General features: G+C 29.2%; 1 protein-coding gene across 1 annotated transcript in view; it reads right to left on the bottom strand.

Annotated features, from left to right (window-relative positions):
- The window catches only part of LOC129961039 (serine proteinase stubble-like), a 78,499-nt gene extending 76,711 nt beyond the window's left edge, over window positions 1–1,788 (bottom strand). Inside the window, exon 1 of the mRNA XM_056074835.1 lies at window positions 1,523–1,788. The gene's annotated coding sequence lies outside the window, so the exon portion shown is untranslated. The remainder of the gene's footprint in view (window positions 1–1,522) is intronic.
- Between the last annotated feature and the right edge of the window lie 16,807 nt (window positions 1,789–18,595).

The following is an 18,595-nucleotide window of genomic DNA, read 5'->3' on the forward strand; positions in this document are numbered from 1 at the left end:
TGTTGATATACATTTTGAAGAAACAGTTTTTCTCTTCAAAATCTAGCCATAGAAAAAGACTATCTTTCGAAATACATATGAATAATGAAAGAATGTTTTCAAGCACTTTACTGAAAATTCTCTCCTCTCAAGCCGTACCAATATATTCACTATTATTAAAAGTGACAATAATGACTCATTATACTTTTAAATACCTGAAAAATCCATATGTGTCCACGAAATTTCTCATGAAAATTACATGTAAATCGTCAGTTTTCTGTATAAGGTACTTTCAGCTAATTTTGACGATGTAAATTTATGATAAATTGGACTGCTTCAGAATTGATCTAATTAAGTGGAATACTTTATTTAAAGCTTGTATTTAGTTTTATTGTTTTGTATATAATTTCTTGATATTCCTCATCGCGACAGAATCTTCAAAAATAGAATATTTGCTTAATTAATATCTCATCTTGAAGTTTATTTTCTTTCGAATTCAAAATTTTGAACCAAAATAATGAAGAGTACCGGATCTCAGATGGCAATTTGCTCTCAAAACTTGCACATCAATATGATGACGGTCAATTTATTGCATGATTAGATTAACATTCTTTAGGATTTCAGGCATGGATGTTTTTCTACAAGCTCAAAAGAAATGAAACGTTAAGATATCTGGGTTGTGACTAGAATTTTCACAAATGGGAAAAAAATGTTTCCGAAATCGATCTAATAAAAATAAATCCTTTCGTGAATCAAGTGACCAAAAAACTCTCATTCGAGAAAAAATGATGGAAAGTCCAGAAATTATTTCCCTGTAAAATGTACCATTCTTGAAATATTTCTTTGCATTAAAATCTAAAAATTGAACTTGTGAAATCTCAGGAAATTTTGTTTCATTTTTTCTTTTGAAATTCTTTTTAATAAAGGCAAAGAAATAAAATCATCGGTAATCGAATACAATCGAAGTAGTTGGGAACTTCTAAATTTATGCTCAAGATATGTAAACACTCTTTTTACAGCTGAAGATCTTACTTTATCTATTTACAATCTCTAGCTACTTTTAATCATTATTGATCTAAAAATCCAATAAATTCTAATAATTAACAGTAATTAATTAAAATGCATCGCTACTAAAGCATAGTAAGCGAAAAATTTTTGAAATAATCAGACGCGCTTTCAAGTTACCTCTGAGTCGAGAGGGCCTTAGAAATAATCCCAAATTCTTTTGAAAAATATTTACAAACGCTATAATAATAATAATCAGCTTTCAGAATAATAAAGATGTGAAAAGAATAAAATATATTTTTATTTAAAGATAATTTTTCTTTGCCGGAAAAGAAAATATTAACATTACTGAAACACGTTTTCTTTGTTTCTAGATTCAAAACGGCTGAAAGGCAATTTCAATTTCAATCGGAAACTATCAACAAAAAAGCAATATTAAAAAAATCCGAATCTTAGAATAATAAAAATGATTAAGAGATTTGAAAAGTTATTTTATGTTCAAATGAATTCCAACATCATTCGTAAAAAAAATACTCACATGCACATGATGAGATAGCGTATCAATCGAAATTTATTCCGTGTGCTGATAAAGCTGTAGTCCCCCGCAGTTGAGATAGAAATGGGCCAAGTTCACTGGCAATCTCCACGCTTCGCATCCAGCGAGTGAAGCGAAAATTCTCTGCCGTTCCTTCGACGGCACCACTTAGTCGAGTTCTTGTGGAAAGACTCTTCGAATGAGGATGTGTGTTAGTGGAGCCTAACAGGCAGGCGGATGGGGGAGTTGCAAGACCTACTTTTTCTAGCCTATGGGATGCTTACCACTCCACCGAAATTGTGAGTGATTCGGGCTTTAGCGCCGGGGGTATTGTACGTCAATCGGGTGACACGAAAAAGTGGGGAAGAAAATGTTGTGGAAAAGTAGAAGGGGGATGGAAAAAAATTCCATGTCTAGAGGGGATTCGAATCTTCGATTTTCACTTGACAAAACACAGGCTACTTAGTGTTGTTCAAACTATTTCGTAAGAGTGTTATTATCTCATATAATACTGTGATGAAAGAGATTGAGAGCGATTTTTTTGAGGAGGATGGAACTAATCCACACTTTTCCGTGTCTCTAGAATGTAGATTTTTATCCAACTTATAGCTACTTATCGAACATTTTTAAACGTCTTTAGTAGAATCTGTTGAAAGTTATGTAAATGGAGATTGTTCACCTGTAACTGGAGGTTATAAGTAAGAAGTTTATAAGTTTAAAGTAAACCGATTCTCAATTTATTGGAAGTGGAAGAAAGTTTTTAACCCTTCTTTGCATGATGATGAAAATTTCCATCATAACATTTAGGGAACAAAAAATTGTACTCGGAACAGGTGTGCTGTAAATTGCTTGCTGCTGGTAACTTTTTTCATGACTATTTCGCAATAAGAAATGTAGCTCTAAAAAAAAAAAAAAAAAAAAAAAAAAAAAATCGAATGTCACAATCATTATAGCGTGTTTGAACTTGTCATTCCGCTGTTTGTTGTGGTTGGAAAAAACGTTCGATTTCTTGAATATTTTTTATAACTAATCTGAGTTTTTTTTGCCTAATAAAAGCGATAATGAGTGGGGAAATTTAGAAGAGAGGGGCATTGAAAATCTTGTGTTGAACTTAACATGTGAATTTGCATGATGATGAATATTTCCATCATACTTTTTAAAAAATTATTTTATATTGTATATTTATACTAGGATTTTTTAAAACATTTTTTCTTTAATCTAGAGCCTGAATTGTAACACCCTGATTTATTTCGCAGAAAAAGAAAAAAAAATCTTGTTAAGAAGGATTAACGTGAAATTTAGTAAAATAATTTGCTGATCATATGTACAAGTTGCGAGACCAAATCGATAGGAGGCAAAAATTTCAAACTGGCTTTCGTACACAACACAGAAATGTTCATCAGTTCGTTTTATCTCAAAAAATGGAAATGAAGAACAGAGGAAAAATACTTTCATTTAAACTTAATTTTAATTCCCAGAAACAGTTGTCTTCAAACTTCAAAATGCTTTTGCAAAAATACTTGAATCAACAAAATTTATTGTGATTAATTTCTAGTCAATACTTTTTAAATGATACCAAACAGAAAGATTGATTCGAACAAAATTAGATCCTAAAATAATTGTGTTTAGTGAAAAATTGTCACAATCAATTTTTGCTCCATATACATTCGTATGTTATGAGTTTGTAGGTTTTTCTCCCTTCAAATTTACTTATTAAGGTAAAAAAAAAGCAAGTAGGCAAACAAAACTTTGATTATTTACGTATTAAAGTTAACAATTCTCCAAAAATCGAGACAACTGACATTGTAAAAAGTTTTAATTATAGTACATTTGTCAAACAGTAACGTCCTAAATATTTAATATAAAGAACTCTGATTCTTCGAAGAAAATTGAAACATTTTTATTTTAAATTTCTCTATTACTTTCATTTTTAAAAATTAAAAAAAAAATCAAATTTTTTAAATATTTATTGCTATTATGATTTTTTTACTTGTGCTGTCTTAAGTGTTTGTATCTCCGTGTAATATGGAACAGTAATAAATAATTAAATAAATTCCTATTTCAAATACTTTGTAAATAAATATTGAATTCTGGCAGATACCAGATACTTTCAAAATTTTCTTTTCTGCATATACTCCGAGTCTTTCAGACAAAAGAGCCAGACTATATGACTTCTGCAGTTGATATATACAAATGACACTAATAGAAATTTGAAAGTTAAATGGAAATATTTGAAAACATGTTCCGTTAAAAAAGAGCGAGTTTTTCGAATTAATCTTAAAATCTCTTTAATTTCACTTGCTTTGCCTTTGTAAAGGTAAAATTTTATAATCTATTTATCGCTCACTTCTGATATGGAAAGGTTTTGGAATTTAATATGCTTGCGAGTTTGCAGCGAAAGTTCGTCATTTTAACTATCAATTTATTGCTAATTGATAATTAATTTAATCAATTAATTGCTTAATTAATTTATTGCATTGAAAGTTCGTCATGAAACTTAACTATCAATTTATTGCTTAATTTGTTTCGATTCCATAACAGTGACGCAACTCGGAAATAATTTTGAGAAATTTTTTCATGCTTCTATACTATTTATAATAATGAATTAAAATCAAAACAATAGAGAATTATAGTACGAAAATAAATGCCCACGTTCTATCAACAGAAAAAAATACGTTTAAAAATTAGTTTTCATTAAATTTATTTAAATTAAAATTTTTCTCTAAATTCTTGAAACTGCAAATGAAATTTCCCTCACGAATTTGGGAAGACTGTAGATCAATATAGAATAGAAATGAATTAAAAAATAAAATACAGGTAATCAAAAGAGAATTAAAAAGATTAATTTAAAGTCATTATATACAGATAAATTCATGCAAATATATTGATAGTTCATTGCTATTGAAATGAGAAAAAGAATAATTAAAACTTTCTGAATTCAAGATATTTTTGTGCTACAACATTATAGGAAAGTATGTTTTAATCAACATGAGTATTGTGAAAGAAACGAAGCGGTTGATATATCTGCATACAAAACTCTTAGCGCGCTTCTTTTCAATTTACCCATTATAAGAGCAAATAATGAGTAAATTTACTCATTACATTTTACCGATTAAACGAGTAAATTTCATTAATGGGTAAATTTACCGATTTTTGAAAATCGGTAAATTTTATTGTTTCAGTAATTTGAGACTTTTCGAGATTACCACTCTTCGGATTAATAATTATTCACATTTTAAAAATAAAAATCTTCTTTTGATTAAATTAAAGTAAAAATTGAATAAAAAGTCAGTTATGCGTTAATAAATGGATTTTAAAATTAAAGAACATCTCCTAATATTTATGAAATGAATCAAATTAAACAATGTTCAAAAATTATTTAACAGCATCAATTTGAAGGCGTAAATAAGAAAATCAATGTAAAAGAACTCTAATAATATTTCAGGAAGAATTTTTTTTATTATCTAAAATGATGTTATCACTAATTTTAATGGAAAGGAATGCATGTTTGTTCTCTTTTCAGTTGAATTTCGAATTTTCGAATTTTTATTTTTTAAGATTGCTGATTTTAAAGACTGTTTAACTCAGATTGTGAAAGTTGTTGTTAAAGTAACTCAGATTGTGTTATTCAAATTAAGAAAAATGACCTAGTACTATTTTTTATAGGCAATATTGTCAATGTCCTGAAAAATTAAGTTTTTAACACATCTTAAGTGGGAAACGATTAAACTCGTTTTATGCATATTGTAATTAAAACTTAGTAGACGGCAAAATTTTTTTTCTACGAATTATTGAATTAGTTCAAAAGCTATAGTTATTTTTGAGAATGCGTTAACATGTACTTTAGGATATAATTATCCAAAACTTCTTTGAAACTCATCATTAATATTTATTCTGATTAATAAATAAGATGATTTTAAACACTTTAATTTTCCTTTTTGTAAAGATGGAGCTTCGCCATCCTTTTACTCTCCCTTTCTCATGTGTTAAATTTTTTACATGCTTGTATTTTCGTCGACAATACACCATTTTAATATTTTCAGTTGTCAATTGATTAATTTAATTTCCATCCCATTTATTTCGCTCCTAGTGGTAAGGAATGTAAAAATTAGGTTTATTTTAAGTGTCTTGAAATTTATAATAAGGAGTAATAAATTAAAGACAAAAAAAAAGGAGGAAATAATTAAAATAAATACTGCTTTTTAGTACATTAATAAAAATATGTTTTTTAAAAATTGATTTTTATTTATTTTTACGTATAAACAATTTCGGATATAGAAATATTTTCTAAATACTTAAAAAAAATACGCCAAACGCATTATCTTTCTATATAGCTGCAATAAAACAACAACTTTATTATTGTTAAGGTATAAATTTCTGATTTTGAGAAGCAAAATTTGCTTTTTACGATTATTTTGAAGCAACAATGCTGTAAAAGAATTTCAGCTTGAAATATCAACATTTAACTTCTTCTTGCAAATAATAAGCCCTTATTTCCCCGCATTGCTTTAAGGAAAAGCATTCCCAACTCACCTAACACACATAAGTTGCAATATCTATATATATTGAACAATATTGCTAATATTGAAAGATATCTTAACGTAATGAACAATATCTTAAAATATTATGCACTTTCTTTAAGCTACTTGGTTTCTGGCAAGTCCTTTTTTCAGTAGAGAAGAGCCAAAATATACAACCACAAAAAGAAAGGAAAAAAAAAGAAGAAAAAAAAAAAAAAAAAGAAAAGAAAACTTCCTTATGTGATCAGAAGGGTGTATTTGTATCCTGAATTGAGTTGTTTCAACAATGCAAAAGTTGTAGTTGTAACAAAGTTTCGAAGAACAAAGCAATCCGACGAAAGAAGTAAGTATTTTCAACAGAATAAGTAAACCGCTTAGCATGACAGAAGAGTAACAATGGACGTTTCAAGTTCAAAAACGCTTTTAGCGAAGGTAAGTCAAAAGTGGACCCTCACTGCGATTTACTCTAGTTTGTGTGGGTTATGACGAACCATTTTTTCCCCTTCGGTTAGCAGTCTGATTTTTTCTGCTTTATGAATGAGAAGACATTCCAAAACTCTAGTTTGAGATTTCAAAGTAAAAATTTCAAAAATGCTTAATTTATCAGCAGAAATTTAACAAAAGCCTCATTTATACTGAATTTATAAAAATAATTTCTTGTTTCTAATACATTTTGTTTTAAATAATTTGCAAAATTCATAAGAAATCTCTGAACTTCGCTTATATTTTTAAATTTAGAAATTAATTTGAAATTATTTGATAATAGTTAAAAGAATAATTCACTTATTACATTTTCTCTAGAAATTAACAAAATATTAATTGCAAAGTTATAGCTCTCTTTAGCTAGTTTTTTTTTAAAAAAATTAAGTCCAAAGCATTTTTTAAATTTGTTTTTATATATTCTTTATACACTTTTAAATACAATTACTTAATTACAATAAAAATTTTATTATATACATATTAATTACTTGGAAAACTGAAATAAATCTAGAAAATAAATGGTTGTCATTCTTCACTAAACATTGTCGTCACATACTTCGATCATGTTTCTGTTGGTTATATTGACACAAAATTTGCATGATTTTCCAACAGATAATTCATTTTGAGGACAAAAATGTTAAAATAGAGATAAAATAGTCATTAATAACATTAAGTAAAATTTAATCGCATCGTTTCAAGTTTCATCGGTGTTTCAGTAGCGAAAAATGTTATTGGTTATTCAACTGACTTTATATGTTTCATTAATTAGAAGCTCTTTTCTATAAATTCTGTTAATTCACGATAAATTTATTTCTTTGAGTGATAGTGAATTGGTAGTTCAACATCATTATAAAAATCTCGGCTCCATTCTAGAAGCAGAAATTTCTATTATTAAAAATAGTGGCTTTTATTGCTCTAAATCAAGTCCATATAACTCCATATGGAACTGCAGATGTCTTAGAAGCTACAATACAATTCCATTCATATTTGCGTAAACATTTAACTGCATATTGTTGTACACACCATCTTTAATATATTACGTATATATCATGTAATCCGAACAGATTGATAGGCCGCAGGGGCCTGGTGGTAAGGTCCCGGCTTCGGAACGGGAGGCTTTCAAGTTCGAGATCCGATTTCACCGAAGAATCGTCGTGCAAGAGGGTCTGGTGCACGTTAAATCCGTCGGGGCCAAACGTCCTCCCGCTGGAGTGATGTGGAAGTTTGGTGATGAAAGGTGCCATCTCAGGTGTCGTCTTCGTCAAATGACCACGGTTCAAAATTAATAGGGCCGTATCAAATTAGCTCTAGTATTGCTTTAAAACGGGACGTTAATAAAACTATACATAGCAGATTGATTTCTCTTTAATTTATTTATCATTTATTTATATGCAGTGAATTAGCGAATTCAGAGCATTGTCCTTAATTCTAATATTTAATATTTCTTTTTCTCCTGTGAATATATAACTTAATAATAAAAACATGAAATTGTTACGAAGTAGATTCAATCAATCTGAAATCTAGTAGAACTATTGAACAAATTTTAGCAAATTTTAATATTGTTTCAAGCTGTGCAAAAATATTTCATTATTAATTTTTGCAAAAATTAATTTAAATTTTATATCCAATAAATTATTAAAATATGCTACATACGCAATTTAATCACAATGAAAATAAAAAATAAGATAAAAATACGACTCGGATGTTAATGGCATAAAAAGACTAGAACAAATTTTAATTTTAGAGCTAAACATTGAATAAAAAAAAGCTAAAATTTTGGTATTTTATTCAAATTAATGATTTTGATTTTATATTGAATTATCTTTGATGAGTTAACTTATCATATTTATTATTTTTTTTATTTATATTAATATAATTTTCAATAATATCGTTTGGTAAATTTTGTTTTTCTCTTGCGAACAAATCATCAAATTTTGCCTCATACAATCTCCAGAAAATTTTTTGTTCTGCTCTGTGTACAAAATATCTCTTATCCTTATCTTAGTATATTCTTTAGCTTTCCCAAAAACATTTAGAAACTAAAACAAGTAATAAAACATATGATAAACTTAAAAATAATATAAATTATTTTAATTAATTGATAATTTATTAACCAATGATAAGCATAAAAATATATTCTTATATATAAAATTAATATATTTACTTTTATAATTATTTAAATAATATATATTTATTAGTTATTTCAATATTATCTTTAAATTTGATATTAAAAAAAATATTTTCGCTTGTTGTTATTGAAAAATCTGACAAAAATACTGCTTTCAACTTTTGCACAGCCCCAAAATCAGTGCTTGTAATCTCTATGGGGTCTTAAGTTCAGAGCAATAATACAGAATAGAGAAACACATTATGATCAATCAGCGTATATTATCATAAACGAAACTGATATTATCTTCTTTCAGATATTCGGACATAAGAAGCACAAACCTTAATAAGTTTAATAAAAAAATCACTTACTTTCTTATTTATGAATTAATACTCCAAAAATCATGACAAATGAAATTTGAGAATAGTTATCCCTCAGTATTGTTCCATTCACTTCACTAGTTTTCATTTTCAACAGCGAAGCTTTATATAGTGTATCAAAATAAAAAAACGTGCAAAGAAACAAAACTGTTTCTGTGTTTCGTCTATGGTCATTCATTGGAAGGTCAAAAGTATTACTTATAAAATTGGTTGCCCCTTTTCTTTTTTTAAAAGTTATCCGAAAGGGACAATTGACTGAATTGCAAGTGAGTAAGAGAATACATTTTCCAAAATAATTCTTCAGGACAAACGATTTTTACCTTAATGAGAAATTCTTTTGTTTTGACGAAAGTGGCACAGTTGGAACAATTTGATTTAAATCAGCTTTTTTTTTCATGGATGCCATGCAAATGACGAGGGTCAAGGATTTTGAAAGATTTCCTCTTGAGTGCAAAAAGTATGTTTATTGCTCTTTTGCTGCACCAAAACCGAAAAACAAAGAGTATTTTTACGATTATTTCGGAAGATTTTATTGGAAGATTTATGATGCCACAATTGAAGAGAGAAAAGGGTATTTGTTTAGGTACTGATTGCTTCAAAGATATGGACAAACGTTTCAAATTTCCACTCAATGAGGTTGATGAATTGACTGTCATACAGAAATATTAATGTTGAATTCAGTTGCTTATAAAGAATATTTATTGTTTGTAGGTTCTAGATTAATTAAAAATTACTGCATTATAATTAAATATTCATTGTTTAAAAAAAGTGGGGATAATATCTGCACAATGGATTGGGGTCGCACTGCTTAATGTTAAAGTTTTAGATTTCGAATTGAGGTTTCAGTTACAGAATCCGATTTCACTTAAAATTCGTCACGTATGTGGAACTAGTGCTCGTTCCTCGAGGATCTAGCATCCTTCCTGTAATATGACATGAAAATTTAGAGACGGATGTATAGGCTCAGGTGTCATTTGACCATGGCTAAAAATTTCGAAGTCCATTCCAAAATGGTCTTGTTGTTGTTTCAAAATGAGACTTGAATATGATTAGACTTGAGCAAAAAATTTTACGAACTGCCTGTAATATAAGGATTCAAATTGCATTGCCCAAAGCTGTTAGATTATCAATGATGTTTAAGAGATTTTAGGAGCATTTCTTATCGTTACTTCCGTATTTGACATTTATATTTGTGTAGGATTGACACCGGTTTTCGAGATAATGTGAAAACTAAATTTCTGTAGTAATAAATGTCATGCATTGAAATCGCATTGAAATTGTCTCGTATGTAAATCAGTAATAAAATTCGATTAATATGATTTTTTGAATTGATTTAAAGAGTAATCATTATTCAAATCAAATAAAAAATCTCATGAAATATATATCAAATGTAAGCTAGAGAAAACAATTTTAAACTGTATTAATGAATAAAATAGAGGAATGAATTTCAGCCAATCAAAACCATCAATACTAATGGTATACTGAAAATAAATTATGATGATGAATTCAATTCAATAAAATGTAACTTAAACAAGGTGGTTCAGTTAATTTCATGGAAAAATACTCATGTTATTTCCTTTTATGAGCAGTGGAAGTTTAACAATGGAGGTTCTAGAAGAAAACTGACATTTTTTTATTTGCCAATTGTCTTGATAATTTTCTTCCATTACATTATATTCTGGCGTAATCTCTTTCTTCCTTACTAAAACTGTCCATGCTGGATGGAAAACTCTACAATACTTTTAGTCGGTCTGTGAGGAACTCGTGTACAAAATTTCATCCAAATTTCCCGACTGTTTCGAAAGTGATGTTGAATCAAACATGCAACATAGGTATAGGAGATGCAAAAAAAGAATCGAATGCACATAGCATGGCAGGGTCCAAAATGTGTGCATTATGCGATAGAAGAAGTTGAACAACAATCTCCCTGGAAATCAGCATTTGCCAAACGGTTCTGTAGGCAGTAGGATGGATGATTATTTAAACGTTAAACTGGAAGACATGCACCTTAGTATAGGTGGGGATTGTAACGAGTACTCCGCTGTGCCCTTGTACCAGGAACGTTTCCAGCGCTGGTGCACCGAACATTACATCAGACTGATCGTTTAGCGAGAACGAACGACGAAGACACCAGACAATGAGGAGAATATCCTACATCTTGCAGCAGGTAATCTGAGTACAGGTACTAGAGATAGGCCCAGGAGGGTTTCTTTCATTCTACTATATGAAGAATACTGTCTCCAAACCAAATACGTCTATACCATCTTCTGCGCCTTCAATTAATGGATCCATTATGTTGGACTCCATTATGCACTATTATATTGACAACGCGTCCATTATATTAGATTATGAATTCCGGAGGACTTTTTTTGCATGGTATCTTCAAAAGAGTGCGGCAGACAGCGCATTTGTTGGGACAGTATTTTCACGGATGATGCAAGTTTCACAAGATTGGGAGCCTTCAATCAACTTAATACCCATTTGTAAGCTTTGGAAAAACCCCATGGTACATGACCACAAGCAACTCAACACCATTTTTTTGTCAATGATTGAGCAGATATTGCTGGAGACCATTTCATTGGACCATACCTTCTGTCCGACATCTGGAAAGTAGAGCATACTTGTTCTTCCTGCCACAAAATTTTTCGGAACATCTTTTAGAAGTATATGTTCCTCAGTCGCTGCGCAGCTCAGAATGCTTCCAGCACGTTGGGGCTCCCCCGCATTACTTCAATTATCTTCGTCTACATCTAAACTTACATTTGAACAGCATTGGGTAGGTTGTGGTGGTTCAGTTCATTGACCTGTTAGATCTCAGGGCCTATCATGCATAGACTTCTACTGGGGCCAAATGAAGACTATGGTGTAGGAAACCCTCATTGATTCAGTTGAAAACCTCATCACTTGTATCTTTGTAGATGCCAGGGGGATACGAGCCACGTCAGGAATCTTTCAGAATGTTAGATATTCCTTGCTCTGTAAAGCCTGTGTAAATGCTTCTGGTAGGAATATAGAACATCTGTTGCATGCAGGTGTTTGCCAGACAAATAAAATTTGCCATTACAATTATTTCTGTTACATTAACATATTACTGTTCTTTTTCTTTGCTTCTCAGTAGATCACGTAGATTGCATTTAGGACCCTGCAATGCTATGCGATTCCCATTCAATTTTGTGTTCTCTATATCTCTTCGTCGCTCTGGTAGTGAAACACCCTGTATATGCATAGAAACGCATATATTTTTTGCATAGAATCTTTATTTAGACAACTTGTTTGACTGTATGCATCGTCTTTAAGAAGAAATACAATGTTTTTGAAAATTAGAAAAATCATCAGAATTTTAATTAGAGTAGGTTCTCCTACTTCTATAGCAAAGTAAATAATGCTGGTGTTCATTTTAGTCATATTTTAATTTTCTACAAAGTTTCGTTTAGTCAGTTTTAATAATTAATATGTGGTTTTCGATAATCTGAATGAATCATAGTTTAGGAAAAAGTAAAAAAACTCCCCCTTCTGAAAATTTTTTCTACTTAGAAGCCAAAGTGTACCTCTCAGTAGGAGAAAAAATTGGGATAATGATATTAAACCTTTATTGATATGATTAAAGAAATAAAACGTCTCTGTGAAAAAAAAAAAAGTCTTGGCTTTAAATTTTTCCGAAGAAAAATGCTAAATTATTGGTTGAAAAATTGTGCCATTAAAAACTTCATGGTTTTGTAGAGTATAAAAATATTCTTTTGTCCTATTTATATGTGTGAAATTCGTATGGCGGCAATAGTAATAAGTCCAATAATAGTACATCTCTTTGGAAATTTTTGTTTACTTAACGTATTTGCATCCCTTCTCATTTTTTGGTTATAAAGGCATTTTTGAATTTTCATATTTTTAATTTCAGAAAATGCAAGTAAAATATTTGATTTAAAAGATGAATTTTATTTCTTAAAGTTGTTTTACGATCAATTTTCTTGATAATAAACTTAACAGGCTTCACCATTCTTAGTCAGCAAACCAAAAGCTATTGAATGGGTGTGCAAGAAATTTATCTTAAAGAAGACAATTCAAGTACTAAATGTTAACATTGATTGGTAACCGATAAAAGGTTTTGGTGGTTTTTTAATAGTATACAAAACTAAAAGCTGTGAGATACTCGCACATATCGGTTAACGTCATCAAATAAAATTCGCAAAATGAGTATTGCATTTCGCAATTTTTATAAAAGATCTATTCTTTTCATCTTATTGAAGTATCCTATAAATATCATCTATAAATGAAACAATCATTACAACTGTAATTTATAAAGATAATCACTGACAATCATTGGTGTTGAAGAAAAGGTGACTATGGGTAAAGAAACTTGGAAGAGCTTGTTAGAGAGAATATTCATAAATTTATTTATTTTTAAAGATAAATATGAGGATGGTGGACGAAAAAACTATATTATAGTCCAAGGACCACAAGCCCTTGCTATGCCATAGTGGTATATCGAGGTGTAGACAACATAATTATAGTTGCCCCATGCTTCAGGCTTGGGATGCTGTGGAGACAAAGTAGTATAAAGTTTAATTCATGTTTTTCAGACCAATTATGATTAAAGGAAGATGTGAATGCTAGGTCCACAGCATCATTTACTTCATTGGTGATCTAAAGAGCGTTTGAAGTGATAATTATTCATAAATATTTTGAAGATCTAATTGTAAGCAATAACTGAAATTCGTTTTTACTAGAACTTATTACGTTATTTATTACATTGTCTTACGATTATTTTTCTTCTTTAAAACGTACAGTGGGCTCCAAACTTAAACTAGCTTAGCATGTTAACTTATATCATGTGAACATGGACTATTCCATTAAATATTCTTACATACAGTTTTAATTTTAAATTTGTGAGATATTCTTAACTGGTACATTTAGCTTAAATATTAATGAAACAAATTAATGTGAAATTCTGTCTTTTTATGTCAAAGCAAACAAACTGTTTAGATGTGCGTGGTTATCTTATAGAAATCGCTAACATTTAGCTTTTAGATGGGCAAGTAAATGTAGCGAATTGCCACTGTTGCAGATAATAGAAAGTTATTTCGATCCATCGCTAGTTCGTAATACTTCTTTCTTCTAATCCTTTAAGAAACTCAAATTAACTTTTGCCGTTTGATTTGAAGCGTTAAGTTTACTGAAGCGTTTTGCCCTGTTCCATTTTTCGTTACCTCACATCCTGACCATAGAGTTCAACCAAAATTTTAAACCTAATTATTTTTAAATTTAGACAAACATTTGGCGTTGCATTTTCTTTTAAAATATTTTTTAAGAAATAATTAGAACATTTTTTTAGACACAGGGAAAAGTGATTTATTTTATTTATGGTTGCGTCAATTCTTTAAAGGAAATTCATATTTAATTTCAGTGTCTTCCTTCCGTCTGACTGACTAACGAAAGAAAATACTGTGGTGAAGTGACTATTTTTTTTCCTAAACTCTTGAAATTTTTAGCAACTACTAAAAAAAATATTGTTATTATATAAAGATTACGTTTGGAAAATAATATTTATTGTCTGAATATTCATGTAAGTTTATATATTCAGGCAAATCTTTATATAAAGGACTGTTTTGCAGAAAAGAAAGGGGTTGCAATTTTTCAATAGCTTTCCTGCGGTATATAAATTCATTATATATACTTCAGCATTTCAAGTTCAAAGACCTGCCAGCTAAATACATAGTAATTACCTGTATACTGTAAAGCAAATAATTAAAGCATTATAAAAGCAAAAGCGAAATTCTTTGAAAAAATGAGAAAAATGCTAATATATGTAATACAACGATTATTAATAAATTCATTTGATAACCAATTTTTTTATGATGGTTTATAAAAAAATATCTTAAATAAAAAAAAAAAGTGAACTTCAGAAATTATTATTTTTGCTATACTTTGCATTTTTTACACCGAATTTGAGGATAATTTGATTTGACGTTGTCACTGTCATAGTATGCTACATATTCAAATGCCTTTATTCTTTAAAAAAAAAAAGTGTCTCCCCACAAACAGGAAAGCACCACTAACTTATAAAATTTGCGGTTATCTAAAAGCTTTCTATGCATTTTTATTTTCTCCAGTTCGAAGTATTGTAATTTTATTGCCTTAATTCATTCGAAATCCGAGAGTTTAACCCTGGCCTCCCTGGTCTATAAGATAGCTGCCAAAGTAAAGTAGCAAATATTTTTCTGAATCTTAATTGTATGGAATTGGATTTTTTTTTTATTTAAGCTACCATACATATTTGTCTTTGAAATTATGGTGAAAAATTATGCTACATTTCATGCATGAGAAATTAAAAATTACTTGTTTCATGTACTCATATTTCCTCGAATATTTAAATTATTTACTTTGAATTTTAATATTAAGCTTCTATGGTTTACTGTTGCGAATTCTGTAGGTCTTGATCAATTTGGCTGAAAATGCCACATGTTGCGTGCAAAAAAGGAGCCAAAAATATGGGCATTTTTAAAAAATATCTTTATCGAATTTAAAGGCTATTTTCACGAAAATGCATCTAAATGTTACTGACATGACAGGCAAAATCATTATTGAAAATTATGACAATTTGTATCTTATCCGCCTTCTGTGAAACGAGGTAAGCCCAAATAATTTTCATCAATTTCTTGTCACTCTCTTAAATGTCTTCGATGCCCAACTTTCACCATTTTCTCTGAGCTCGTGTATGTTCTATACGTGATCAAATTCAAGGGTAGTTCATATACCCTTTGAGGAGAAATTCAAAAGACGCATAAATCGGAAATTAACTTTGATCTTATAGTTTTTCTGTCTAAAATGCTGAAAATTCCAGAATATTTTCTGTTATTTACTGATTATCTAGAAATGCTTGAATATGTAAAATTACAAAAAATAATAATTATTAACACATGGTCATTTTGAGGAGCTTAGTAATTTTCTTATTTAATACCAAAGGTGCACCATTATGCACAATACCATACCATTTATGCACAAATGAGCTAAATGTATTAAAATATCTGTCCTTTAAAGGTATTAGTTCTAGAATCTCTTCAGATTAGGGTGGGAGTACAAAAAAAGTAATTTTTTTTATTTAAATCATTTTTTTTTCTTTTCAATCCTTATTATAAATATTTTGGAATTACGAAGAAAATCTTTCTCAATTTTCCTGAGAGATATCGAATTCTAAAGGGATTAAAATTTAATTCGTTTAATATATTGATTGATTATTAAAATATCTAACTGTCGTCGAGAGCACATAACGTTGCATAATTTGAGAAATCTAGCGTATCTGAAAGTGGATAAAAAATAGATTTGGAAACTTCATCGATATGGATTTTAAACAAGTCAAGTGATAGAAAAACGTGTAAACGCTGAGGATTTAGAATAGGAATTGCAAATGTGGGTAAACTTTTCTAAAAAGTGGCCTTAACAAAAAAATTTTTAAATCTTTTCAATTCCTTAAACTTCGGAAAGTTTTCTATGAACCCTAAGCTAAATGGTAGGCTGTAATATATTTATGAAAAAATAACAACATTTCAATCCAGTAAGTTTTCAACAGACATTTAATTATACCGTTCAAAATATTATATTTTAATAACAATAATAATTTATATTTGTATATTCTCGTATAAAATTTAATATTCTAATTACTGAGCAATAAAGAATAAGGTTAGTTCATTTTGCTTTCAAGATCAATATGCAAATAATTGCGTCTTGAATCTTTTGATTTCTTTGCTCGTTTTTCAAATTTCATCGAGTCACACTTCATTAAGTGTCGCTTTGCTCAATCATAATTAGCCTTAACCAATAACATTTGAAAGTACCAAATAAATACAATTAACTGAACTTTAATGAACCATAAAACAAAAATGTCAAACAGAATGAGATCGTCACTTTCGATTAACGTCGTGAACCAGATGTTTTTTTAGAAGTGAGAAAAGGAAGACACAATAAATTGATATCAAAGGGAATGTTTTTTTCATCTGCTTTTTCGTATACTTACATAATACAGTAAGTTTCATTCTTTATTGTATAGGAAAGATAAGTGAGTATTCCATTTGGGACTTCTTTCTTTTTCTGACAGGGTCTAAGATTTGTTGCATATCTACACTTATTTGAAAGATTACATATCAAATTTTACCTATTTTGCATGTTAAATTTTTTAGTTATCATTTTCACACATTTTGGAACAGACAGACAAACATTAGATTTCTTTCATAATTTTATACGGATTTATAATACTAGCCAAAAAACCAATGCTAAATTTCATCTATTTTGTTATCGTGTTAAGAGCAAACAGACATAATTTCTAAAGTAATGTTTATGTTATCAGAAGGATCTATAGAGTGAAGATTCCTTCATTTTTGTTTTAGAATTGCAATTATCAATAAATTTATTCTGTAACTCGGCTATGAAAAATTAGAGAGGATATAGTACCCATCCTTTCATGAGAAAGCTTTAATTGTGCTATTTTATCAAAGCTAGTTGATAATTAGAGATTATTTGCGTTTAAAATGTTAAAGAATATTCACCAAGATACTCAATTCAACTGTTCCTTGGCTGGGATTTCAAGCATTCGGAATATCGCAATAATTTGCTCCAATATAAAAGTTTAGATTGCTCAAAATACAGAAGAAAGAATTTTTTTCAAACTTAGACAAAAGTCAAAGCTAGATAAGGAGTTTAAAGTAAGAAAATACTGTTTGTCCATATTAGTGTAGTTGAAAAAGAAATACCCTCCCCCCCCACCTTCCAAATCGTTTTCTTATGCTAGTTTTAATGCTATTTTAAGCCTTTATTAATGATGTTGATTAATTTAAATTATAGATCTGCATAGATTTATATTATATTCTCAATAATAAAATTGGAAATATTTAAGGACTGTTCTTAAAAATCCAAGAAAATTTCAACATTTTCATATCTAGGCTAATTGTATGAAATTTTTTAACATTAGAGTAGATTTAGCAATAATTCAAGCAATAAGGAAATGCTAGTCATTCTTTTATTTCTTCAGATTTAGAAATATTTTTATTAATTGATACCTTTAATTTAAAATCGAAGATATATGGTGCTAATTGTTTCCTTTTTCTCCTTTTGAAACATGCAAAATTAGATATAAATTCGGACATTGATTTCTAAAGAGCAATAAACTCTGAATAATAAGTAATATCTTATTCTAACATAAAAATATGATTATTTTTTAATAGATTTATGAAAAATTAAAGCTAGAAAACAATAACGAGGCAACAAAAACACTAATTCCTGCAAAATAGCTACATGAAATATAAAACAAATCTGTGTTTATAAAAAGCAGTTCACAGTAATTGGAGATATTTCTGTTTCGATAAATCATCGCATGATGGATTTGAGCAGTTTCAGTCATCATTCTTAAACGTCAATAGCAAAATTAAAAATCGAGGAGCTGATGTTTCCGGGCACAGCATCGACCTGATTGGATTCCATCATTATGCTGGGATAGTGCAATTCAACATCGAATGAGACGGTCAGTTTTAAAGATCGAATTGTGATCAAGTTGCACTATATCAATCTTAAATCTCCAGCTTAGGACTATTGGTATTTGGGG

This window comes from Argiope bruennichi, chromosome X2 (genome assembly GCF_947563725.1).
Source record: "Argiope bruennichi chromosome X2, qqArgBrue1.1, whole genome shotgun sequence".
Taxonomy (NCBI): domain Eukaryota; kingdom Metazoa; phylum Arthropoda; class Arachnida; order Araneae; family Araneidae; genus Argiope; species Argiope bruennichi.